Source organism: Protopterus annectens, chromosome 7.part0 (genome assembly GCF_019279795.1).
Source record: "Protopterus annectens isolate FY-2018-M chromosome 7.part0, PAN1.0, whole genome shotgun sequence".
NCBI classification, from domain to species: Eukaryota; Metazoa; Chordata; order Ceratodontiformes; family Protopteridae; genus Protopterus; species Protopterus annectens.
The window spans coordinates 92992366-93019063 of record NC_056739.1 but is presented as its reverse complement, the minus strand read 5'-3'; positions in this window follow the sequence as shown (position 1 = coordinate 93019063).

Below are 26698 nucleotides of genomic sequence, written 5' to 3'. Positions count from 1 at the left end.
ATACAGATCACAATTATATACGAGCAAAACTAGAATCAGATACTCAGCAAAGCAGATTATAATGTTACATGGTACAGTTGTCATGACAGTATGATCGCTACTAAGATAGGTCGAGGAGAATGATTCACATTTCACACATTATTTGGCAGGCAGTATGTAAAAGATTAACCACTGGAAACTGTAATAAGTGAATTGCAAACAAGCAAATAGCTAAGCAGTCACTATTTAGCTCACTAATTTACCTGATCTACCTATATTTTATTACATTAGTTGACTGTTGAGAGGTACAAACAGCTTACAATTACTTAAACTACGAGGTTACAATAATATTTTTACAAGTATCTATGTATGTAGTTTGCCATTGTTATCTATGTATGCATAATTGTCAGCTTTATCTATTAAGAGAATATATGTACATATTTAGAACTGGGTGAAGCACATGCATTTCTATGTTTCGTTAGAGTGTTCAAAGAGTTTTTTTAACTCAGTTTAGTGTATTCCTTAATTTGTCTAAGTTCAGTTAGCCAGAATGATTTTATTAATGCTTTCTTTCTCTACCAGTAAGGCCAAAAGAGGATTCTACAAAGTGTGAGAATGCTATTGTTTCTATCTGCAGTTTGCTTCCAAGGGCAGGGCAGAAGCTGTTATTTAATATTTTATGTGCTGGGGAGGAAAGAAACACAATGGATCAAGCAATTGTGTTTTTTGCAGGCTGGTACAGAGGGGTTCAGTGCATGGAGAGACACTGACAAACCTACACAGGGTGTTCAGAAGTTTATACACAGTAAGTTTGTAGGCTGTAGAGCCTAGGTGGCAGGTTCCATGGCACTCCCATGCTGCCCACTAAACGCCCCATGCACATTCAGTCAGACATCTTGCCCCCACCCCACAACATCCATGCTACTTTTTTCATCCGTTCATCATATTTATCATTTTGCTGATCACCATCCCCTGCATCCTTCCAAGAACAGCCTAACTGACCAAGGCTATAATATAATAAATGTGGGGGAAGTAAATTAACTAAGCAGGGGTCTGGGGGAAGACCCCCAGAAGACATGTTTTTCTAGATGCTCTGCCATGCATTTTACAGCTTTTTCAGCAATATTTTTATCCAGTGATGGCTATAATCAAAGTCAAGACTAAGGAAATAAATTCAGTTAATTCTTTGACGTTGCCTTTTTATGTATCCTTTCATACACAGATTAACTAACCAAGATGACACTGTAATAACTGTGGAGGAAATAAACAAATTAAGACAGTAGTCCTGAGGTCACTAGACCCCAAATAACACAGGGTTGAGATGCATTTTGCAGCTATTTTTGAACATTTTCATGCATTGATAGCCTGAACAAAAATCATGACTAAGGAAAGAAATTCAGTCTTATTCTTTGATTTTTCAAACTCAGTAAAAGCTCATTTACTAAAACTGAGTGATGACCTGACTGAATTCAAAAGCCTTTTCCCCCTTGGAGATCCCTCTCCTTATGCAGAATCCTTTATTGCCAAGTTCTATGCACATGTAAGTAGTTGCATAGATGTATCTACCCACCTCAGAAATAAATACAATACCAAATACAAAAATAAACCTGGTCTATATCACATTATCGAACTTCAAAAATATCGAACACCATAAGCTCGAACTTGGAAGTTCGAAATGTGATATCATCGAAAGCTCAGAACAGCAAATTTTTTCCCAGGGAAAAAATTTGCTGTTCTGAGAAGCACACACACACACACAACACAAGCACACCAAAAACCTATGTCTAATGTGGGGGGCTTTGCCCCCAATACCCCCCGATGTGGGGGACTGTGCCCCCACCCCCCTACTTAAATATACCAACTCCGAGATCACACCACAGTGGAGGAAATAGCGAAGCTGTGGAACGGCCCACCAAATTCTTGTCCTGGGTAAGAATTCAATTTTCCTTAATAGCGTTAGCGGCTTCAAGTTTGATGTAATGTCATTCGAAATTTTACGTTTTCCTGGTTATGATATACACCCAAGTAAACCCTATGGTAGAACTTTAATACAAACAGGCTCTATAAGAAAAGAAAAAATCCTCATTGAACCCAAAAATATATCAAACTCTTTAGAACTCAGAAACACTCTTGCTAACTAAACAAGGCACTCAGAATCCTGATCTAATCAATCAAAGCCATATGTAAGGTAAACATAGCCACCCATGTGAAAAATAACCACAAGGTCTTCTTTAACTGTATTAAAAATCTTTGAAACAATACTTAGCTCTTCACAGAGCTAACAGTGAAGGATATCACATACTCAGACAAAGAGGACATCGCCAGTCTACTACCGGACAAATTCAGATTCACCTTCACTCTCCTTTCCCCTTCAGTATTCTCAGATCAAATGCTCACGTCTGCCCTCCTCCTCAAATTTCCTAAGAACAACCTCTCAGGGCACTATCTAAGGCCAAGAACACTACATTTTTGGGGCCAGATAACATACCAGGCTGCCCTCTGGCTAGTCTGAAACATAAATTGTCAAAACCCGTACAGAGGCTGTTCAGCAGTAGCCTCAGAACAGGCTTTGTGACAGGTGAATGGAGAACAACAGCAGTCATTCATTTGCACAAAGGTGGGGCTACATTAGACCCAGGTAATAACAGACACATAAGCCTGACCAGCCTCATCTGTAATGCTGTGGAAAGGACTACTATAGAACTAATAAACATGGATATAGGTAACCTACAGACTCTTGACTCAACCCAGTTTGGATCGTAGGTCCTGCATACTTAACCTGGTTGATTTTTTCTAAAAAGCCACTGAGGCAGTGGATGAGGACAGATCAGTGGCTGTCTGGACCTTGCAAAGGCATTCAACACCATCTCACACTCGAGCAATATAGATAAACACTCCTAGCTAAATGTTAATCCATATGTAACTCACTGAATAACAAAATGGCTCACAAACAACACATTAAGTAAGGGGAGCAGCTCTACCTCCTCCAAAAGGTCTCTCACTAGAGGAGTGCCTCAGTGTTCAGTCCTTGAGCCGCTTCTCTTTGGCATTGACTTCTTGGAGATCAAAGATAATGGGGTTGGGGGTTGGCATAATGGTTAAGGTGTTTACCTCATGGACACAAGATACTGATTCTCACCTCTGAAAGGGAAATTTGCAAACTTGGAGCCATCATAATCTCCCCTGAGAGAACCAGGATTCTACAAGAGGGTCTGTACCAAACAAATGGTGCCAAAACCACAGACCGAAACTAAATGCCAAGAAATGTGTAATCATATCCTTCGGCAAGCATGACTCCCTTTCTATCACATTGACAATAGCCTCCCTGAAAATGTATCCTGTAGTTAGAAATGTGGGTAACTGTGCTGACAATGAACTGTTGTTTCATCACCATGTATGCACTATTATAAGGAAGTCATCTCTCATTGCACAGCTTACATTTAAAGGTATGGTGTCCACTGTCCAGATCCAGGGACATAATCATTTCTCTACCCTTGGCACTCATTATTGCAATCATTTGGTATACAGTCCCTCAGAGTATGTACCTGTCCAAATACTTGTCTCAGTTGGAAGAACCCCAGCACTTTTACATTAAAAAAGGACCTAAACCATAAAAAAACTATGCAGACAGTCTGAAAGCTTTGTTTCTATTCTTGATATCATGCGGGATACTGAATGGTGACCTCTACCTCACTTATAGAACCTGAGCAGACCCTGTTGTGTCAAACCTATTACACATTTGGAACCCCAGTAGTATCATAAAAACTGTTTCAAAATAGCTCAGTCTTCTTTTCAAGATTAACAGAACATGCAGGAGGGATAGGTATGTATCACAGAGAATACTGCTTCCATTGGACTGTCTTCCCCTCTACCATAAAGAAGAGTAGTTCTCCTGCTCTATACAAGCAAAACTTGGGTGACTGGATGGGTGACCACCAATTCATTCTTGATTTAGTAGCACCCCCACTCACCCTTGGGGAGACATCTAATTACTCCAACATATACTTGTTCTACCCATCTTTGGAAATTCATATTGAAAAATATAAGGGCTAATAATTACTATTTGAATGCTGAGTGAGCTAGGCTTCTTAATATAATAATGGGTAATAGCCTAGTAAGCACCCATGAGCCTATATATTCTTTGAATACATCTTAACAGGGCATGACTACACTGTAATGCTACGAAGGAAATAAATTAAGCCACATCTCTAGGGATCAGTAGGACCAAGAAGCCATTGGGTTACATACTCTGAGGTACATTTTAGAGTTTTTTTTGAGCCAATGATGGTCTGAAAAGAAATCATAAGTAATGAAGGAAACTCAGCCTTATCATAGGATAATAGGACCATAGGATCATAGGAAGTTACTAGGCTAATGGCCCTAGGGCCCGTACAAGCATAGTCAAGTTCTACCCTTGTTTCCATGATCAGCACCTAATGCACATGTCCAGGATGGGCACAGGAGGAACCACCCAGGGTGAATTTATGGTTATGCATCCAATTGTCCAGATTGTGTTTGAAGAGGACCAGTGAGGTGCTGTGTTTGACATGAAGTGAGAGTCTGTTCAAAAGGTCTGGGAGACAAATCTATCCCTTCAGCATATTCTATTAATGTCACATACCAGGTTAAGGTCTTTACAGTGAGTAACCCGTGTACCATTTGACTTGCGAATATGCAGCATTTCCAATAAAGCAGGGTATGAGATTGCCTTATATGCAAGGCAGAGATTGCCTCTGAGTAGTCTGTATGAAACAGAATAAAGTGACAGTGATTTCAGATGATCCACATAGGACAGATGCTGAAGACCTTGAATTTTCTTTGTGAGGAACCTTTCTGGTTTCCCCAATTGCTGCAGGTGCTTGGAAAGGTACATGTCAAAAGAAGCATTGTACTCAGTTAGTGGCTTGATGAGGGAAGAGTTGTTGTTGTTGTTGTTTGTCTTTCGGCTTTTCCCAGTTAGGGGTCGCCACAGTAGAACTCCGGTCTGCTAATGATTGGCAATTGTTTTTTTTTTTTTTGTTTTTTTTTCTGGTGTCGAGTTGCCAGCCCGACGCCCAACCTTCAACGAAGGCACACCCATTTACGCATGTCTTTCGAATGCCCACTCGACTGCGGGGAGGACATGCAGACTTCACACAGAAGGTACTCCCAACCCAAGCTGAGAATCGAACGGGAGAACCTCTTGCTGTGAGGCAACAACGCTACCGCTGATGAGGGAAGAGTACAGGGAGGTTATGACTTCTTTTTTTCTGGAGGCAATGGCCTTACTTATGAGATGAGCAATATGGAATGCCCCTCTTACCACTGTGGAGATATGGTGATCAAAGGTAAGATTGCTGTCAACATGTGTGCCCAGGTCTCTCACCACTGAGTGCATACTTAGGATGTTGCAACTGATGTGTTAGTTAGCAGGAACATCACTCTTAACCAAAAGGGATGATAAAACATTTTGTTGCATTGAGTTTAAGGGCCATGACTTTGGTACCAATCATTTGTTTGTGTAAGACCCTCTTGCAGGATATTGATATCATTTGGAGATTCTATGACAACTCTCATTTTGTAGTCATCAGCAAACTTTGTCAGCCACTTGACCTTTAGTTTTTCCTTGTACTTTGGACAAATAGATTCCAAACAGTAGAGGCCCTAGGACTGAACACTGTGGAACACTGCTGATTACAGGTCTGCTGTTGGAGGTAGAGTCCCCTATTTTAACTATATGTGTTCTATCAGTGAGCCATTTAGTGATCTGTCTAATGATATAAGGTTTGATACCTAGCTGGATGAGTTTGTCAATGATGCTTGAGTGTGGGATAGTGTCAAAAGCTTTGGCCAAGTCTAGGTAGGCTGTATGAACAGATTTCCCCTTATCCAGGGCTTTGGTGACTGCCTTGAAGAAGTCCACCAGGTTTAACAGGCATGATCTCCAGTTGACAAATCCAAACTGAGTAGAGTCAAGTGTTTGGAGATTACCTATATCTTTGTTGATAAGGTCTCTGTGTTTTTTTAATTTCTCCAAATCTTTTGTGTTTCTAATACCATGATGGAAATGGATACCTTTCCTAAGTTAAAGTATGATTAAAGTTCTTGAAATTAATATTGTTTCAGTCCTTGATGTCAGCCAGAAATGCTCTTCGCAGCACCCGCAATGTGCCCAGTAATGACTCCTGCAATTCATACAGAGTTACATGTATCCGTAACATATCTAAATACGATTGTAGATTCTTTTTTTGTAAGACTCATTGCTCCTACTACTACTGGAACTGTCTGGGTATCTTGCTTCCACATTGCTCTCATTTCTGCCTGCAAATCTTGATATTTTATGACTTTGTGTCTCTCTCTGTACACAAGGCACTGAATTGCAGGAGTCATTACTGGGCACATTGCGGGTGCTGCGAAGAGCATTTCTGGCTGACATCAAGGACTGAAACAATATTAATTTCAAGAACTTTAATCATACTTTAACTTAGGAAAGGTATCCATTTCCATTTAGTCGAAAATCATAGCATTTATTGTGTTTTCTGCTTTTCTGTAAAAAAAACTTGAAAAAAACAAAAAAAAATATCCTTGTTTTCCATACTTTCCTAACTAGTGTTCCAGAGACCAGATTTTGTTGATCCCTGGGCTTTGTCTTGGTTCCTGTGTTTCTCCATTTTCCTTGTTTGGTCAGGGGGAAGTTTCTTTACTCACCAGTGAGAGTGGGGAGTACTGAGCTGCCTGTTTGTCCTTAGAGGAGTGGTTTAAGGCAGTAACTTGTAGTCTATTGGCCATTTTGGGTCATTTCCTGTCTTTTCCAGCCCCCTGCTATAAAGCACGTTTTGGCGGGCTTTGCCAGCTATTGAGAACTCAGCACAGCTCCTCGTGGTGGCCAGCAGTGTTCCTCTAGCAGCAGAGACCAGAAAAGACTACCTTTCCAGATTTTAAGTATTTTTCTTGGCTTTTTCGACTTTTTGTGCCTTTCGACTACTGTTTTTGCTTGTTTTATCAAAGTTTGCACTGTTTTTACTGTGTTTATAAGCTAAAACTGTTTACTGCACTTGCTAGTTTAAGTTTTGCCTAAAAGTTAAACTACAGGCTAATACACTCAAGTGTACTAGCTTTTGATAGCATTTAGTCGAAAATCATAGCATTTATTGTGTTTTCTGCTTTTCTGTAAAAAAAACTTGAAAAAAACAAAAAAAAAATCCTTGTTTTCCATACTTTCCTAACTAGTGTTCCAGAGACCAGATTTTGCTGATCCCTGGGCTTTGTCTTGGTTCCTGTGTTTCTCCATTTTCCTTGTTTGGTCAGGGGGAAGTTTCTTTACTCACCAGTGAGAGTGGGGAGTACTGAGCTGCCTGTTTGTCCTTAGAGGAGTGGTTTAAGGCAGTAACTTGTAGTCTATTGGCCATTTTGGGTCATTTCCTGTCTTTTCCAGCCCCCTGCTATAAAGCGCGTTTTAGCTGGAGTTGCCACTGTTGCACACTAGGGCAGCGCCGGTTAATCAGGTTTAAACTATTCCGGCTACCTAAAGTCCACTCTTCAAATTTTTCCTTAAAACTACCTTCCTCGAACTATACTACTGATCTAATCAGCGTATCCTATAACTAAAAAGATCATCTCTACTTGACTCCAAGTAGACTATTCTCTATCTGTTAAACCTAGCACTTGCTCCTACAGTACTTATTACCTTGATACGGCACTCTTGTCATAGATAGTACCCCAAAAGGCAAACCCCCATTTCTCGGTCACCCACGTCCCCCGGAATCTTTTTTTAAAGTTTTTTTGTCTATTCCTTTTAGCATGTCGAGGGATCAGTTGCTAGTGTCCTCTCCTGCTCAGCTGGTGAACCTGGGAATATTGAGGCAATGTTACAATTGCCTCATGTACACAGACAACCCTCTCCTCCTCCCACAAAACACAAATACATGCGAGAGATGCAACTATACGGCCAAACTGGAGGCTGAGCTCTCTCAACATAGGACTGGCAAGACCAGTCAGGAGGAGAAGGTTACCACACACACTATAGACCCAGTCTCACATAGTACCATCACAACCTCAAATCATACACATAAACACACAAAGACATACTCAGAGGCTCTGATCAAAAATCTACCAAAACAGCAGAGGCCACCAAAGCAGACACCCAAACAACCACCACCTCAGAACACAACACCTGCAACACATAGACCTCACAGTCAGAGTGTCAAACAGTCACAGCCCTTAAGGCCAAACACAATGCCAGACACACTAGTCATTGGTGACTCCATAGTCAGACACACTGACGTCCCGCTCACCAGACTGAGTAAGGAGAAGGTCACAGTAAGCTGCCTGTCGGGCGCTAGAATCCGCCACATAACGCAAGCACTCAGGTCTCTCAACAGCAGGTACAAATACGACTCAGTCATTGTCCACGCTGGTGTAAACGACCTGAGACGCACCTCCTTGGACTACATGAAAAGAGACATTGAGGAGCTCTCTGATTATGTAGCCCAGGCAGGTATGACCCTGACCTTGAGCAGTATCCTACCTTCACCAAGAATGATGCCACAATACAGAGATAAGATGATCAGCTTTAACAATTGGCTTAAACACTGGTGTCATTCAAAGGGGATCCAGTGTCTGTCTGCCTGGGATGACATGCTGGACAAGCCACGCTGCTTCAAGGGACGGCTTGCACCTGTCACCCTGGGATTCCAGATATTGGCAAAGGCTCTTGCCACCCCATAGTGCCTTTTTAGGCAAGGCTCAAATTCTAAACCTACCACCCTAGAACACAAAAAGGAAAAAAACTAAGGGTAATGCTGCTCAATGCCAGAAGTCTAAATCTCAAAATGCACGCACTCGAGGCCCTTCTCAGTATGGAGAACATTGATGTCTGTGCTGTGACAGAAACCTGGTTCAAGGCTCCTGAGAGCACCCCAGCACTATCAGGTTTTACCTCATATCATGCGTTCCGGCCCCAAAATCCGGACAATACCAAGAAAGGAGGGGGGGTATCCATATTCATCAAGGACACCCTCACCTCAAGACTGGTGGCAACGCACGATGCATCGGAGACCATCCAGGTGCAATTAACCATACGCAAGACTGCTCTGCAAATTGTAGCATGTTACAGGCCACCCTCACAAACTCAGGAACCTCACATGGCCTTCCTGAAAACACTAGAGGGGATAAATGTATCACCAAACACCATCATACTAGGTGACTTCAATTACCCTAATATAGACTGGGAACACTACTCAAGCCCAAACACCCTAGCCCAAAAGTTCCTGGAATTCATAAACTCAAATGCCATGGAACAACTAGTCACCATCCCCACAAGAGGAGATAACATACTTGATCTCATCATCACGAACATGGGAGCACAATGTTCAACACCGAAGTATACCCCTCACTGGTGAGATCAGATCACAAACTAATCTTGCTGGAGGTCCTCATCCCACCCCACCTGAAATAAAAAGACCACAGTAAAGAACTTCTCGAAAGCCGACTTCACACTTCTAAAGACTAGTGTGGTCTCCTTTAAGGCCCCGAGCGTGGAAAACAGTACTCAAGCCGCTGAATCACTTACAAATGCCTTCTACCAGCACCTGCAGGACTGCATGGATAAGGCAATCCCAAGCAAAACAAAGACTTTTTGTACCAAAGGCAAGCATCCAGTCTGGTGGACCCCAGCCATAAACAAACTCTACAACAAAAGGAGGAAGCTACTACAAGATAGAGCAAAATCCTTAAAAGGTAAGACACCCTTGATCACTATAAGTAAAAAGCTAAGAGCTCTCATAAAATCATCCAAAGCAAATTTTGAGAGAAAAATAGCTAAAGACTCAAAAGACAATCATAAGGCCTTCTTTAGCTATGTTAGAAACCTGGGAGGAAACTCCCAGATATGCTCAGAACTAGTTCAAAATGATGTGAAGATTACTGATCCTACAGACATTGCCAACATACTGGCTGACAGGTTCAGTGCAAACTCCCCCCCCCAAAAGGAGAGATATCTATACCAAACGATTGCAGCCCCCCAAACATCTCCAACGCCCAAGTGAGAACTGCTCTCTCCAAAGCAAAAAACACAGCATCCATGGGACCTGATGGTGTCCCCGGCTGTGTGCTCCATGAACTCAATGAGGAATTAAACCCACAGCTAGGACAGCTGTTTAATCAAAGTCTTACCTCTGGATACATACCCAGGGAGTGGCGCACTGCAACTGTGGTCCCACTTCACAAAGACGGTGCCTCCACCGACCCTGGAAATTACCGGCCCATTAGCTTGACAAGCCTTATCTGCAAAGCCATAGAGAGGATCATAATGGACCTCATAAATAAAGACATAGGGAATTTGCAGACTTTGGATCCAACCCAGTTTGGCTTTGTCAAAGGCAGATCATGCCTTTTAAACTTGGTTGACTTTTTCGAAACAGTCACCAAAGCCATTGATGAGGGAAAGGCAGTCCATACAGCCTACCTCGATCTGGTGAAGGCCTTCGATACAATACCCCACTCGGGTATCATTGAAAAACTCATCAGCTTAAATGTTAACCCATACATCACAAGATGGGTTGCAAACTGGCTGAGTGACAGAACCCACAGGGTCAGAGTTGCTGGCGCCATGTCAGACTCAAAGCCTGTCACAAGTGGTGTCCCACAGGGCTCAGTCCTGGGCCCACTCTTGTTTGGCATCTACTTTTCCAAGTACAAGCAAACACAGGAGGGTTATGGCTGACAAAGTTTGCAGATGACTGCAAACTGGGCCATAGTAGAAAACACATCTGACACAGATATCCTTCAGAAGGGTCTCACAGAAACGGATAACTGGTGCCAGAGCCATGGCCTAAAGTTAAATGCCAAAAAATGCATAGTCATACCCTTCGGGAAAAACAAGGTTACCCCTAGCTACCAAATAGGTGGCAATCCACTGAGCACAGAAGAAGTTATCAGGGACCTGGGGACTCAGGTTGATAGTAGTCTGTCATTCGACACCCATGTAGCTAAAGTAGTTAGGAAGACCTTCTACATTGCCCACCTTATCATGAAGGGATTCTCATCTAGATCAAGGGAGCTCATAGTCTCCCTTTACTCATCACTCATCAGACCAATGATTGAGTACAATGCCCCATTCGGAATGTATCTGACCCGACACTTGCAGCAGCTGGAGAGGCCACAAAAGTTCCTCACCAAAAGGATAAAGGGTCTCAAAATCTGTCCTATGCTGCCCGACTGAAAGAACTCCAGCTCTATTCAGTCGCACGCTTGCTCAGAGGTGACCTTTGCCTAACATACAAGGCCATGTCAAACCCAGATTTGATGAATATGCTTCACCTCAAAAATCTAGATCCATCAGAGCCACAAGGGTGGGAGACTTAAACCTCGACACGGCTATTAATAGGACGTGCTGGAGGGATAGATTCATCACCCAAAGACTCCCTATGCTGTGGAACAAAATCCCGGTATATGTGAGGCAGAGCACCTCGCTGGCCTTGTTCAAGAGAAATCTTGACCAATGGATGGGAGATCGCAGATATACCCCAGGGATTACCTCAGTGTCACTGCTCGACAGAGGCACAGCAAAATAATGGGTATAGTTCCCCATACTAAAGGGGTGGCGTAAGCCACAAAACGATGGGCTAGGCTTGTAAATGCCCTCGGGCAGATAGCCTAGTATGAACCTATGAACCTATGAACCTATGAGTCACTGGGCATAGCAATTTCAATGATTCATGCTACTTTTGTCTTCTTTTCATGGACCACTATATCTAGTTTTCTTGTATCTATCTTTTGAACTGTTGCTAATGGGTGATCTCATGTGATGTAGACGTCATCATTGTCTATGATGCTTTGTGGCTCATGTTTCCAGTGTTTTTCAGCTACTTCATTATTATAATGTTTGCACAATCCCCAGTGCAACAGTCTTGTCACATTATTATGCCTTTCAGTATACAGTCCTTATCCCATTAGTGTGTCAAAACCAGCAGCAAGGTGGGCAACTGTTTCCAATTCTGTTTTACAAAACCTACATTTGTCTGTTTCTGCCATGTGTTCAATGGACTTTGTAAACCAACATGTACGTAGTCCACTATCTTGGGCTGCCAGTATTAACCTTTCATCCTTTGGTTTGAATTGGCCTCTCCTTAACCATTCTTGAGTTCATTCCTGATCAACATGAGGTTCTTCCAGTTTTCTGTACTTGAAACTATATTAATGCATTTTCCACATTTCTTGCCTTCTCATCTGATCTTTCGCCTTATATTCTTTTTTTTGTTTTTTTGGCACATTCAGTTGCTGCCTGATTTTTATCTACTTCTGGTTTAATTTTCATTCATGCTTGATCATAGGAAGTTACTAGGCCATTGGCCCTGAGGCCCTTACAAGCCTAGCCAAGAATTTGTCCCATGTTCCAACAAGTCAGCACCCTATGCCACTGTCCAGCATGGACACAGGTGGTATCCCAGGGGTGTATTTTCTGTTCCCCATCTAGTTATCCAGGTTGCGCTTAAAAAAGTGTTAATGAGGTACTCCGCCTGACGTGGAGAAGAAGTCTATTCTACAAAAGGGGGAGTCTGTGGGACACAAATCTGTCCCACCAGCAAGTCTTAATGATGTCACAGACCAGGTTGAGGTCACATGTGTGGGTTATTCGAGTAGAGCTTGACTTGAGGATATGCAGCAGTCCCATCAAGCCAGGGTCTGAGATTGCTTTGTATGCCAGACAGAGGTCACTTATGAGGAATCTGTAGAAAACTGAGTAGAGGGCAGGGTCTTTAGCTTTTCTGTGTAGGGTAGATGTTTGAGGCTATGAATTCTCCTGATGAGGAATCTCTTTGGTCTCTCCAGATGCTGCATGTGCTTTGTGAGGTACATGCTGAAAGGGGCATTGTACTAAATAATGGGTCTTATAAAGGAAGACTACAAGGTGTTATGACCACCTTGTCCCCCTCAATGAGATACCTTTACTAATGAGGTGGGCCATGTAGAAAGCTTTCCAGACAATGGAGACGAAAAGTCAGTTTGCAATCAACCTGGGTGCCCAAGTCCCTCACGTGTGACTGCGTGTTTAGGACCTTCTGCTAGACTAAGAAGGGAAGTCATCTTAGATTTATTCTCCTCACGTTTCAAAACTTTCACTATGTTTGGGTCTTGTGAGGTCAGCAGATATGTATGCAGTCCCAGGATTGCAGATCTATACATGTAATCAATTTCAAGGAGGCACATACCTCTTTTGGAACGGGGAATATATAATCTTGGTATGCACTGATTTTTATAAATCATTTGATGAGCATGGAGCATCCTTCTTGTTTTCCTGTCTAATCTGTCCAACACCTTTTGGGGCCAGTCAGTCACTCCAAATCTGTAAGTTAGGACAGGAAGAGCAAACTGGTTTATAGCTTGAACTTTGTTCCTAGATTTCAACGCTGTTTTCAGGATTAATTTAAGTCTTCTGAAATATTTCATACTGAGTTTTATTCACATTTGCTCATGTTTTATTGTTGATCCTTCATCAATTCCCAAATATTTATACACTCCCTCTTGCTCAAGTTCTTTTATAACACATTCTTGTCCCAAAGTGTTTTCTTGGTACTGCTATTTTCCTGCTTTAAAGGTAGCTTTTGCACATTTATTGAGACCAGATGACATTCTTATATCATTTGAAAAAGTTTTGGCTACTTGAATTTGTGCTTTCATTTCCTCTGCTCATGAGCTATGCAGTTTTAAATCATCAAGAAAGAGAAGATGAGAAGTCTTTACACTTTTTTGCTTTCTGGGAGCCAAGTTATAGCCATGGCCTAATCTGTTAAGCAGACAGCTTAATGGGTTAAGGGCAAGGCAAAAGAGCAGTGGTGACAAACAGTCACCTTGGAATATCCCCCTTTGGATTTTTATCCCTGGAATAATAATTTGTCTTTTATCATGGCTTAACTGCAGAGTGGTTTGTCACTGTTTCATGGTCACTGTGATGTAGTTTATCAGTGTAGGGTGTATGTTATACATTTTAGCACTCTTTTATCCATGAATGTGGGATACTGTCAAATGCTTTTTTGTAGTTTATCCATGCCATACTTAGGTTCTTCCCCTTTTTATAGTTCTCCACTATGACTTTATTTAACAGCAAATGATCCTTTGTTCCATATGACTTTCTTTTATTACCCCTTTGTTCTGCAGCCATAATTGAGTTTTCTTCTAAGTGACTATAAACTCTGTTGGCATCAATTCCAGTGTATAATTTATATGTCATCGGAAAGCAAGTTATTGGTCTATAGTTTTTAGGGTAGCTTGCAGGTTCATGCTTAAGTAGAAGCATTGTTTTTTCTGTTGTTAGCCAGGCTGGAGTCTATTCAGGGTGTGCATATGAATAGTTTTTACTCATAGCTAAATCTTTGTGCAAAGATGTTAATACTTTTAGCCAGAAGTTAGGTACTGCATCCGGGCCTGGGGTTTTCCAATTAGTGTCTTTTCTTAACTTTGTTTCAATCTCTCTGGCCATTACTTCATCCCATTTCATATCCTGTACATTTGAAATTGTTATTCTTTCTTTTACTTCTTCTGTCCATTTAGCATCTTTGTTATGTTCCACAGGAGCTTCATAAATATTTCTCCAAAATGTATTTATTTCTTCTTTTTTTGGTGGTCTTTCAATTCCTTTTATATTGTTTCCCAATTCTCTATAAAACTTTTTGGGGGTCATCAATAAATTGCTTATTTTGTACTTTTCCTTTACATTTATATGTGTATCTTGTAAGTTTTTCTACCTGTGCTGATATTTTTAGTTTATTATTTGCGATATTGCATGATAAATCCTGATCCATTATACATTGCATTGCTTTTATCATGTCCATCTTACTAAGTATTTTTGTTGATCTGTTCCCTCATCTAAACTCTTCTAACAGTGACACTTATTGTCTTAACTGCTTTATAGCTTTCTCTATTCGATATACTTCCATGATAGCATTCGATTTCTCCCTACCCTTTCCCTTACTACTCTGTGTTCTCATGGTAGGACATTATCTGTTATTAATTTGGCTGCACAGCAATGTATCCTATTTACATCTGTTGTATTGCATGAATATCTATGGACAGTCCTAATTACTGTGTTCATTTGTTTTATCAACCTTCTAACTTTTTCAGTTTTATTGACTTTCTGTGGTCTGTTTCTGTCTTTCCAGTGGTGGATGGTGACTTCAAATCAAAGGGGGGCTGCAGGAGACAGCTGAATAGGTGGGGCCAATGGGAAGGGGTGTAGCCAACTAGAAAGAGGCAGAGCTATGCTCAAAACCACAAAACTGGGACTTTAATTAAATACGCAGACCTGGGTGGCTAACTGTTATTATGACAGCCCAATCAAGACAAAATAAAGTGGAGAAGAAAAAAAATATTTCAATGCATTGGCTACATGACAGCTTACTTAATATCTAGATGGAAACAAAAAGGTTGTGAGGCATGAAAACATAAATTACTTTTTAAATACATTACTGGAATGCCAGTTGAAATAAAGTATAAAAAACAAGCAGCATTCAACTCAAACCACTTTTCCTTGCTCTACAGTTCTAATTGTAATTTATATTCAGCTTTATAAAAGTACCAAGTAACATGCTGGAAGTAGCAATCTCTGTGATACTGATTACCCCCACTTGTAAAAATGTTTCTTATCCAATAAAGACCCGCTGAAGTGCTGCCTGACAACTACTATCTACTTGTTTCATGGGGAAAACATGATCAAAGTAAAAACTGAACAGCAAATGAGAAACAAGCTCAAGATAAATTGCTTAATGGATTACTGCACAGGTTATGGACCACACATGATAGATTAGCATTCTGTTTAATTTACAGGTAAAGCTTGCAAAGATTGCTGCAAGTCTGCAACAAATGTAATGAGACTCTGAAAATACTGTAATCCTGTCCTTTATTATTATCACTGTCATATGCATTTCAATACCTAAGACTTGTACATTATCTAGCTATGTAAATATTCTCTGCATGGCAACAACAAAAAGGTTTCAATGTTAATTCTTTAATAGTATGCTTATTAAAGCTTACTTGCATCTTACAATCCCAGAGAAGTTTACCCAATGGTCATTAAATCATTGCTACTTAAACACAGAGCAACATGCTCTGCAACAACATGCATTTTCTGAATAATAATAAGCATAAAAGCAACAGTATAAAAATATGACAGAAAACCAGAACATTCTGCAAAATCCAGGACAGATAAAAAGCCACTGTAGTACTTGTGTATACCTTGGATAGGGGTATATTTTGCACACTTACACTACATAACTGCTCCTTGCCTTGCTTGGACACATCCAGTCACTACATGGGGGAGTGGGTACAACAAGTATGTCACAATTTGAAATGTCTCTGGCTGACGGTGATGGCCCTGATGCATTTGTCATACCTCTTAACCTGAGAGCAAGAAATCTGGACAAAACCATAAACAGAAGTGGGACAAAGACCCAAAAATAAGGACAATTTTAAATATTGCTTTTATAAACTTAGAAAGATAATAGAATAGTAGGTCTTGCATTAGTATGAATTTTTTGAAGGGTATGAAATCTGAAACTCAAATATCTGTCAATGTTAAGTTGTCATGCTCGCCTTCATTCTTGCTGGATGGGTTCGGAGCCGAATCTCGACTCCGACTCTGCCTATACTATAGCTCGAGAGCTATTTTTACCGGCTCGAGGCAGTCCTATATCCCACAATACCATGCGCTAACTCCCCAGATCTCATTTGCCGCTTCGCTACGAGGTTGTCTATTTTACCGGCTCAGGTCAGTAAGGAGTTTTTTACTTAATCAAACTAGTTTTTCAGTAGTTTTTTCACAGTAAATATCCTGTTTTAGATCCCTTTTCTGAATCCCTTCTACTAGTAGCTCCCTTGGTTAATTTTTTAATTTGGGCCTACGGGCTTTACCTCACTTCCCCACCCCTTCCTATCTGTGTGTGTCGGTTTAGTCAGTCCCCTCAACTATTTTTAATTTTTAATTTTAAATTGTGTGTCTGTGTGTGGGCTGACTGTGTTTTTTTCTCTTAGTGGTCAGGACTATGTCAAAAGACTCTAAGGTATCGGGATTCAAGAATTGTGACTCGTGCTGTCAGAAAATGTCTCTGACAGACGGTCACACTTCTTGTGTCTATTGCTTGGGGCCTTTACACCTGCAGGACTCTTGTTCCGTTTGCCACGGATTTAGTTCAAGAGTCCTGCAGGAGAGGCGTAACAAGCTAATTTTAAGGGGCTTGTTGAAGCCTGATGACTCCCCGTCCAAGTCTGGTTCGGGGAAGTCATCAAAAACCACCAAACCCTCAGGTCTAGCTTCTGAGTCGAGAGCTGGCATTATAGAGATGGCTCCGACCTCGGTTCTGGCTGGCTCCGAGGCGAGCAAAGTGGTTTCCGCTCCGAAACCATCATCGGAGCCGACCCCAGCGCACAAGCGCTCTAGGTCCCTCTCCCTAGAGTCTGTTAGATCGGCTCCGAGATCCCCTCTCTTATCGGAGCGGAGTCATAGGACTCATTCATCGAGGTCGTCTAGGCTTTTGGACCATGACATTGAGAGGGTGGTCAGTAGACTCATAAAATCTCAGGCACTGGCCCAAATGCTCCAAAGCCCATCTCACCAGACTGTGGCTCCTTCATTACAATTATCTATTCCTCCTCCGACTCATCACTCGAGCTCGAAGCCGGAGTTCCTCGGAACCGTGCCCTTGCCTACGTCAGAGCCGATACTTCCTCCTTCAGCTCCGGTGTCATCAGCTCCGACCCCTTCATTGGTTCCGTCCATGGAGAGGTCCGGGCACCAGGACTCCATTGTCGGCTCCGAGGGGGCGAGTGGCATCGGACCCTTGTCCGACCCCGCTCTCCCTCTCAGAGCTTCGGCTCTGGTTAGTTCGGCCCCGACATCATTCTCTGAGCCTTCTCTGTCAGCTCCGGGGGTGGTTCCGGTCTCTTCGGAGCCGGTGCTGCCCTTGGTGTCTGATGGGGTAGCCTTCGAGATGATGAGGAGTGTGCTGGACCCAGTGTCCACTCCAAGGTTAAGTTCTGCGGCTCCTCCCTCCATAGTGCCTGTTACGGTCTCTGGCCATTCTCTTGCACCTGTCAGCAGAGATCCAAAGCATGGGGTACCCACTTTGGGTGTCTCCTCCTCTTCAGAGGGCTCCCCTGAAGTTTCAGGGGAACCCCCTAGGAAAAGAAAGTGCAAGAGGAAGCACATAGACTCCCCCGAGTCTGTCACGTCAGACACTGACTTGGATGAGTCGGAAGGTTCCCCCAGATCCCCCTCTGAGGATGTCTCCTTTTCAGACATCCTGGAAATCCTTAGACAGAGGGGAAATTGGTCCACTCTCAAACCTTCCGAGGATGAGTCAGTTTACCTTGACGCTTTTGGATCTCGCCCTTCCACCTCCTGGGTGTCCCCCCTTTTGACCCACTAATGGAGGTAGTGGCTAGAAAGGCATGGGCAGCTCCTGATTCAATGGAACCTACCCCTAGGAGGCCTTCTAAATTTATTTCTGCACCAGATGATAAATCCTTTCTTACCAAAGGTGTGTCAGTTGATGCTATGGTGGTAGCAGCAGCCACTAAGAAGGAGTTGGCTGATCCTTCTGTATCTGTTCATCCTCCTAACAAAGAGTCCAGGACGATGGACAGGTATGGCAAGCGGAACTTTGCTTCAGCGACTTTTTCCATGCGATCACTGAACTATTTGTGTCATTTCACCCGCCTTCAAAGAGACTTGCTCAAAGAGCTGGGTGAAACGGTACAGGATCCTTCTGCTGCGGGGTTTAAGGACAAAATAAACTCTCAGCTGGCTACCCTGAACTCCATCGTTAACTCCTCCATGCGGCTAATTTCTTATGCAGCCGATGGAGCGAGCAGAGACGCTGGGACAGGCATTGCGTTAAGACTTCACGCTTGGATGCGGCTCTGTAACTTTGCAGATCCCTTCAAGGCATCCTTCACTAACACCCCCTTTCATGGTTCGGAATTGTTTGGACCTCAGGTGAAGAATACCCTCACCAGATGCGATCAAGATGGTAAGACTCTCTCTGCCGTGGGAGTCCGTTTTTCCACCCCTTCTAGACCTTATCCCAAGGGACAGAGGGGAGGGAAGATGTGGTTCCGCAAACCCCAGGGAGTCGCACCTGCCGCATGTGGTGATTTTCCCCCTAGAGGCAGAGGGGGAAATAACAACAGATGCCGCCCTAGGGGCAGAGGGGGTCCTCAGAATCAGGGTTCTAGGGAATCTTTTCCTGATCAACCCTTTCAGCATCCCTGAGAAGCTGCCCGACTGTCCGCCTTCGGAGACAGTCGGGGGAAGATTATCTCTGTACCCGGAAGCCTGGCAATCCCTCTCCCGAGACACATGGGTACAGAAGATCATATCCGAGGGTTACAAAATCCCTTTTACCACCCCCCCGGTAGAACTGCCAAGACCCCTACCAGATGTACCACCTGCACAAAGGGGTCAGGCTCAGCTAGAAATAGAAAAGCTATTAGCAAAAAGAGTCATCCAGGCAGTCCCAGCAGATCAGCTAGGGTCCGGAATTTACTCCAGGTTCTTTTTAGTACCAAAAAAGACAGGAGACTGGAGACCTATTTTGGATCTCAGCCGGTTAAACAAATCTGTGCTAAAGACAAAATTTCGGATGGTGACACTGCAGTCCATTCTACCCTTTTTGGGCAGAGACAACTGGATGTGCTCGTTAGACCTCCAGGACGCGTACTATCACATAAAGATACACAGACGCTCCAGGAGGTTTCTCCGCTTCCGGCTGGGAGTCAGTCATTTTCAATTCAGAGCCCTGCCATTTGGTCTCACCACAGCCCCCCGAGTGTTCACCAAATGTCTGGCAGTGGTCACAGCTCACCTGAGACAGAAAGGATTCCAGGTGTTTCCATACTTAGACGACTGGCTCATTTCCGCTACCACCAAACAGGATCTCATAATGGCCAGGGATTACACTATTCAGCTTTGCAACAATCTGGGTATTTCTATAAATTTTGCAAAGTACTCCTTGTTGCCTTGTCAATGTATCAACTTTATAGGCGCCGTGTTAAACACCACAAAAATGTCCGCAACACTACCACCACAGAGAGTGGCAGACATCAGGTGGAATGTTCAAACTCTTTTTTAGCCCAACAAAGTCCAGGTCAACCAAGTGTTAAAAGTGTTGGGCCTCATGGCGGCGGCAATTCTTCTACTTCCATTAGCTCGCTTCCACATGAGACTCCTTCAGTGGATGCTCTTTTCTCAGTGGTCTTTTCAACAGCTACCAATGACCCACAACATTTGGATAACCCCATCTTGCAAGAAACATCTCTCCTGGTGGATGGTTTCTCCTCAACTCTTTCAAGGCAGACCCCTTGTTCTCCCCCTTCCAGTTGCCACTGTCACAACGGATGCCTCCCTGATCGGGTGGGGAGGGGGGCATTATCAGGGCAGAATGGTCCAGGGCATTTGGCAACAATCAGAATGCCACCTGCACATAAATGTTCTGGAGATGAGGGCGGTGCTTTTGACGTTGCAAGCCCTTCAGAGCTCTCTTCCCCAAGGGACTATAGCAATTCAGACGGACAATATGTCTATGGTGTGGTATATAAACAAGCAGGGCAGAACAAAGTCCTATCCCCTCTGTCGAGAAGCACTCAGACTTTGGCAATGGGCGATTTTATCTCAACGGTTTCTGATAGCAACGCACATCCCCGGGAGGTCCAACGTCATAGCAGACAGATTGAGCAGAACTATCTTCATGCCTCACGAGTGGTCTCTAAATCAAGCGATAGCAGACAGAATCTTTCGGAAGTGGGGCCAGCCTTGCTGCGACCTTTTTGCAACTCCCCAAAACAGCAAGTGCCTCGACTTCTTCACACTTTTTCCTCTGCCAAACCAACCCCTCAGAGACGCTCTTGTTCACGTTTGGCCCTGGGGTCTTCTTTATGCCTTTCCCCCCTTTCCGTTGATTCCGCAATTAATTCAGAAAGCAATTGCGCTGAGATCCAAAATGATCCTCATTGCCCCCTTTTGGCCTCGGCAAGTTTGGTTTCCGTTCCTGCACAAATATCTACTGGAACAGCCTTGGCATCTGGAACCCCTTCCGGATCTATTGACCCACCTCACGGGCAAGCTGCATCAGTCTCTAAATTCCATCAACCTCACAGCTTGGTTGCTCCACTTCCTGCCATAGCCAGGCTTCCCCTTATTTCTCCTCCTGTTCGTGATATCATTCTGGCCTCCCATAAGTCCAATACTAGGAAGACTTATGCTAGTAAATGGAAGCGTTTTTCATTTTGGGTGCAAAACAGGTCTTTAGATCCCTTTCATGCACCCATTCATGAGGTTCTGGATTTTCTGGTGGAACTTTTTCATTCTGGATCATCATCGGCCACTATCAGAGTACAATTAGCGGCCATTGCTAATTTTCATGTTGGACTCTCAGAAGCAAATATTATGTGCCACAAACTCTGTAAAGCCTTCCTCAAGGGTATCCTTTTGCTCAGACCTCCAGTAAAAGATCCACCTCCACAATGGGACTTGAATTTAGTTCTAATTTCACTAATTCTGCCCCCCTTTGAACCTGCAGCTTCTTGTTCCCTCAATCTACTTTCTTGGAAAACGCTGTTTTTAGTAGCTATAACATCCGCCAGAAGGGTCTCGGAACTCCAAGCCTTGTCTGTCCGTCCTCTGTACTTGGTATTTCATAAAGACATGGTAACTCTCAGAACAAACCCTTCTTTCCTTCCAAAATTGCTATCGGAAGCAAATTTGAATCATTCTATTGACTTACATGTCTTTTTCCCAGATTATACCAACCGGGCTGAACAAAAGTTACATTCATTAGATGTTCATCGCCAATTACGCTATTACCTAGACAGGACAAAACAATTCAGAAAGTCAGATCAGCTCTTTCTCTCTTATGCAGCAGGCAAGAAAGGGCTTCCAGTTTCCAAAGTTACCCTTTCCAGATGGCTGACATCTATCATTACCTTGGTCTATGAGTTGAGACACAAGCAACTCCCCTCTAGGCCTAAGGCTCATTCAACCAGGGCTCTATCAACTTCAACGGCGTTTCAAGCAAGGTTACCACTAGATGCTATTTGTGCAGCTGCTACATGGGCTTCCAAACATACTTTTATTGCTCAATTTAAAAATGTATATAAAATATACGCTTTCAGCAAAATGAGTATCTCGCCTTCCTCAGACAAACAGAATACTTGTTGCTATTCTAGTTTTTATACATTGTTTAAAGATTTGTAACCCATCCGCATGTAGTGCATTTCCTAATTAAATTTTCACCATGACAACCTTAAACAGGAAAATGCTTTTACCATTCTTCCTCAACTTGACACAAGTTTAAGCACAAAAGCACATAGTTTCCTATGCTTATGATATTGCTTAGCAATGATCTTTGATAAAGTGCAAATACTAAATATTACCTAAAATTACAATGAAAAATAAGATATAAATGATGAATAATAAATAATAATAAAAAATAAATAATAATGAATAAATAATAAAAATGCAAATGAGAAGAAGTGTTGAATGTAATGCATATACCCTTCCTTACTATGGACTAAATAAGTGGTTACCTATTAAGAGCCAGCCATTTCAAAATACACTTAATAGATATTACATCATTTATACCAGGAAAGATGTGTGCCCTCGTTTTAATTTGCCATGAAAGCTTATCAATCTCAAGGAGAATTTGCCAAGCTCCACCTCTGATGTCAGGTTCTCTATGTTCTAAAGCTGTGTAACTAAAGGAGTGATCACCATACTCCATAATATGCCTAGCTAAGGCATTAGTGCTATCCTTCCTACTAATGGCATACTGATGCTCGTAGATTCTAGATTTGAATCTACGCTCAGTTTTGCCTATGTAGAAGGCTTTACAGAAATTACACATAGCAGCATAAATAATGCCTTTCATTTGACAATTATAATGGTTGTTGATCTTATAAACAATATTATTGAGATTAATGTGGCTACAGACCTTGACATGTTGGCACTGGGCACATGTATCGCATTTAAACATGGCATGTGGTCTGTTAGAATGCTGCTTCTTTTTATTGTTTTGCAAAATGCTTTTCAAATTATTTCCTCTCCTGTATGTTATTTTTGGGCCGTTATTTAAGCATCTAGCTATAAACTGATCTGTTCTGATTAAATCCCAGTTTTTAAATAACACTTCCTTGATTAGCTGATGATCTAAAGAGAAAGTGTGTAGGAAACTGATTGTATATTCTGATTTAATCCCTAGAACAGTATCCAGCATGTCAGTTGTTTCTAGGTTATCTTCATGGGAGATAATTATCTGCCCTGAAGAATGATCCCCTAAAAGGGGAATGAAGTGACCTTGCTCTCGCTTAATAGTGACTTCATTTATAAGTTTAATGATTAGGCTACATGGATACCCTCTGTGAACGAACATGTTCATGAGTGTTAAACATTTGGAATGGAAATCGTGGAAATCTGTGATCATACGGGCAGCCTTAACCAACTGTCCTTTAATTACCGCTTTCTTTTGATGAAAGGGATGACTGCGAAATGAAGAAAAGAGTTCGAATAAGTGGGCTTCCTGTAGATTAGGCTCTTGTACCTACTATTATTATTATCCTTGATCAATGATATATCCAAATAATTTACTTCTAAATCCCCTATGCTATATGTAAACTCTAAAAAATCAGTGTATTATGAAATTCTATTAATAAATGTAGGAATAAGTTCTTTGTTGCCTGTCCACATACAAAATATGCCATCCTGGTACCTAGTGTACCAAGTGACATATTTTTGAAACCACTCATCTTTAAAGAGCATGTTCGTCTCCCAAAATGCCATGACTGCATTGGCAAATGAGCCTCCGCATGGAGAACCCATTGCCACACCTGAAGTTTGTACATAAAATTGGTTTCCTAAACATAAGAGATCTGGGGAGTTAGCGCATGGTATTGTGGGATATAAGACTGCCTCGAGCCGGTAAAAATAGCTCTCGAGCTATAGTATAGGCCGAGTCGGAGCCGAGATTCGGCTCCAAACCCATCAAGCAAGAAAGAAGGCGAGAAGAAGACAACTAACATGGAACGTTATGGTAAGACATAACTTCTTATTATTTTCTAACGTCAGTCTTTAATGATTTGCCAGAAAACAGCAATTTTATGAAAAACTGACAAAAACTGTGATGCAAAAATATAAAATAGCCATACAATACAGGTGGGAACCTGTCAAAAAGGGACACTTTTTTAATATTAGTACTGTTAAATTGAGCAGTTGACAAAATGAGAGAATCTACATGCATTTCTAAAATAAAAGTAATCTGTAACATTGATCATTAAAATTATTTATTAATTGTAAACCCTCCACATTCCTTCCAAAATTACCATTTTGTGAAGGAATTATTAGGGGGAGAGCAACATTTTGAGCCAGAATCGGGGACAGTTGAGAGGTTTGGATATGCCTAATTCTATCAAGTGATTTATTTGCACATACCTCTCAACCTCTTAATGCAGGAAATCTGGACAAGTACAAATATATTGGGAGAACACACAAACAGTACTAAAAACTGCTCTTGTATAAACTTATAGTTGATAAAACAACAGGTCTTGCTTTAGCATGCATTTTTCTGAATGGGTATGAAGTCTGAAACTCAATATCTGTCATTATTAAAATCTTCAATCCTAAATAATTTGCCGGAAAAACACAAATTTTTGTGAGGAACAAACCAAAAATAAGAAGCAAAAATCTATTCATTCTGCAAAAATCTGAACAGTTGAGAGGTATAGTTCAGCTGGGAGAATTGTGCGGCAGAAATCCTACACTACGGACTTAGCTCCCTAGGTGTGGACAATAACTACCCCCCCCCCCCAAAAAAAAAAAATGAAGATCTAAGAGAAGTGATTGCTTCAATCTGGCTTCATCACTTTCAGGAGCATTCAGACTCGGTGAAAATATTCAGTAACAAAAAACGTTTGTGCTTGTAGACAGTTGATTTAACTGGTTCCTAATTGAACACATCCAACCAAGAACTGGGAGGGGCATACCAGAGCTGATCAGATAATCAATAAACACCTTCCTGATTTGTATTATATTCCTTGTATAATACAGTACAGATGTTAGAGGGCATTTTAAATTTATTGTTTTGAACATTTTTCTAGTAAACAATGAAACAAAATGCATGCACCAATAATGACAAAAAAAACTGCCCAATTCAGAACATTTCCATTATAAAAGTCTACTCAAACTTCTACAGTCCACCAGTATCAGTAAATATGTACAATCTCTGCAGAAGTAAAAGTCATCTAAATAATTCCACATTAAAGAGATCTGTAACTAATGAAGAGGTTGCTGCTAACAAACAACTTTATATTTGATTATTAAATCTACAAATAAAGTGCCTTTTGCCCTTAAAGAATAAATTGCCTATGTTACATTAAAACAATGATAAGCTAGTAATATTGTAATAGGGAATGGATGAAAAACTGATAACAGGTTCATAGTTACTAGGTACCTCCACCAAAGAGGACATTCGCAGGACTGCAGCATCCACCCCCTTTAAAAGTACAACACAGTACGGTATCAGCCATGCATCTGCATACTGTGGGAATAGAACCCACAGTTTTCTGTATCAGAAGCAAGTATACTACCTGTTGTGCTATTAACAATGCAAGTAGGTTCACCATAAGCAGCACTAAACTTCTCTTCAAGCTCTCAGCTCCTTGTAAAATCCACTCGACACTCAACTATATCTCTCACCTTTGCAGCACAATAAATCTGGAAAAAGCCAACATTTATTGGGGGGGGGGGGACAAAAGCCCAAAAACCAGAGACACATTTTAAACATTGCTTGTATAATTTTGGAAAGTTACTAGAATAAAATGCTGTTACCACCATGCATTTCACTGCCAAGATTTGAACCATGGACCCTATGCACTATAGTCAGAGGAACAAACCACTATGCCATATAAGCTGCTTCATGAAAGATGTGAAGACTGAAACTTAAATGGCTATCATTTAGTGAGTTCAGTTCTCACCATAGTATAGCTTTCAACCTCTTAGCACAAAACACATGTTCAAAAACAATAATGGGGGAATACAGCCCCCAAACATATTCAGTGAATTCAGTTCTCACTATAGCTGTCAACCTGTTAGCACAAAAAACCTTGACAAAACCAATAATGAGGGAATACAGCCCCAAAAATAGGGACAATTTTCAAATATTGATCTTATCAACGTAGAAAATTGCTAGAATGAAAAGGTTTTGTGTAGTGTTACCATGTATTTTGTGAAGAATATGAAGTCTGAAATTCAAATGTCTGTCATTTATTAGAAAAAATGTCTGTCATTTATTAGAAAAACTGCAGAAAACCACAGAACAGGTTCAGAAGAAACATATGAGGCAAAACTCTGCAGTGGTGGTGACTAGGGAATTCAGACTCTTGCTACCTGTATCCAAGGTACAGGGTTTTAGCCTGAATAAGTCTAGCCACCAGGAATACTAAATTGGGGCATTTCACACACACACACACACACACACACACACACACACACACACACACACACACACTGCCTGAATGCAGCAATATAAGAAAGTCTGATTGTACCAGAATGTGTATTTACACACACCGATCATGAGAATGCAGCACTATAAGTCTGATCTTATTTACATGCAGCAATATTTCACCAGCTAATCCGATCATGCAGCAATATAACACCAGCTAAGTGCGAGAATACAGCAATATAAGTCCAATCGTGTTTACA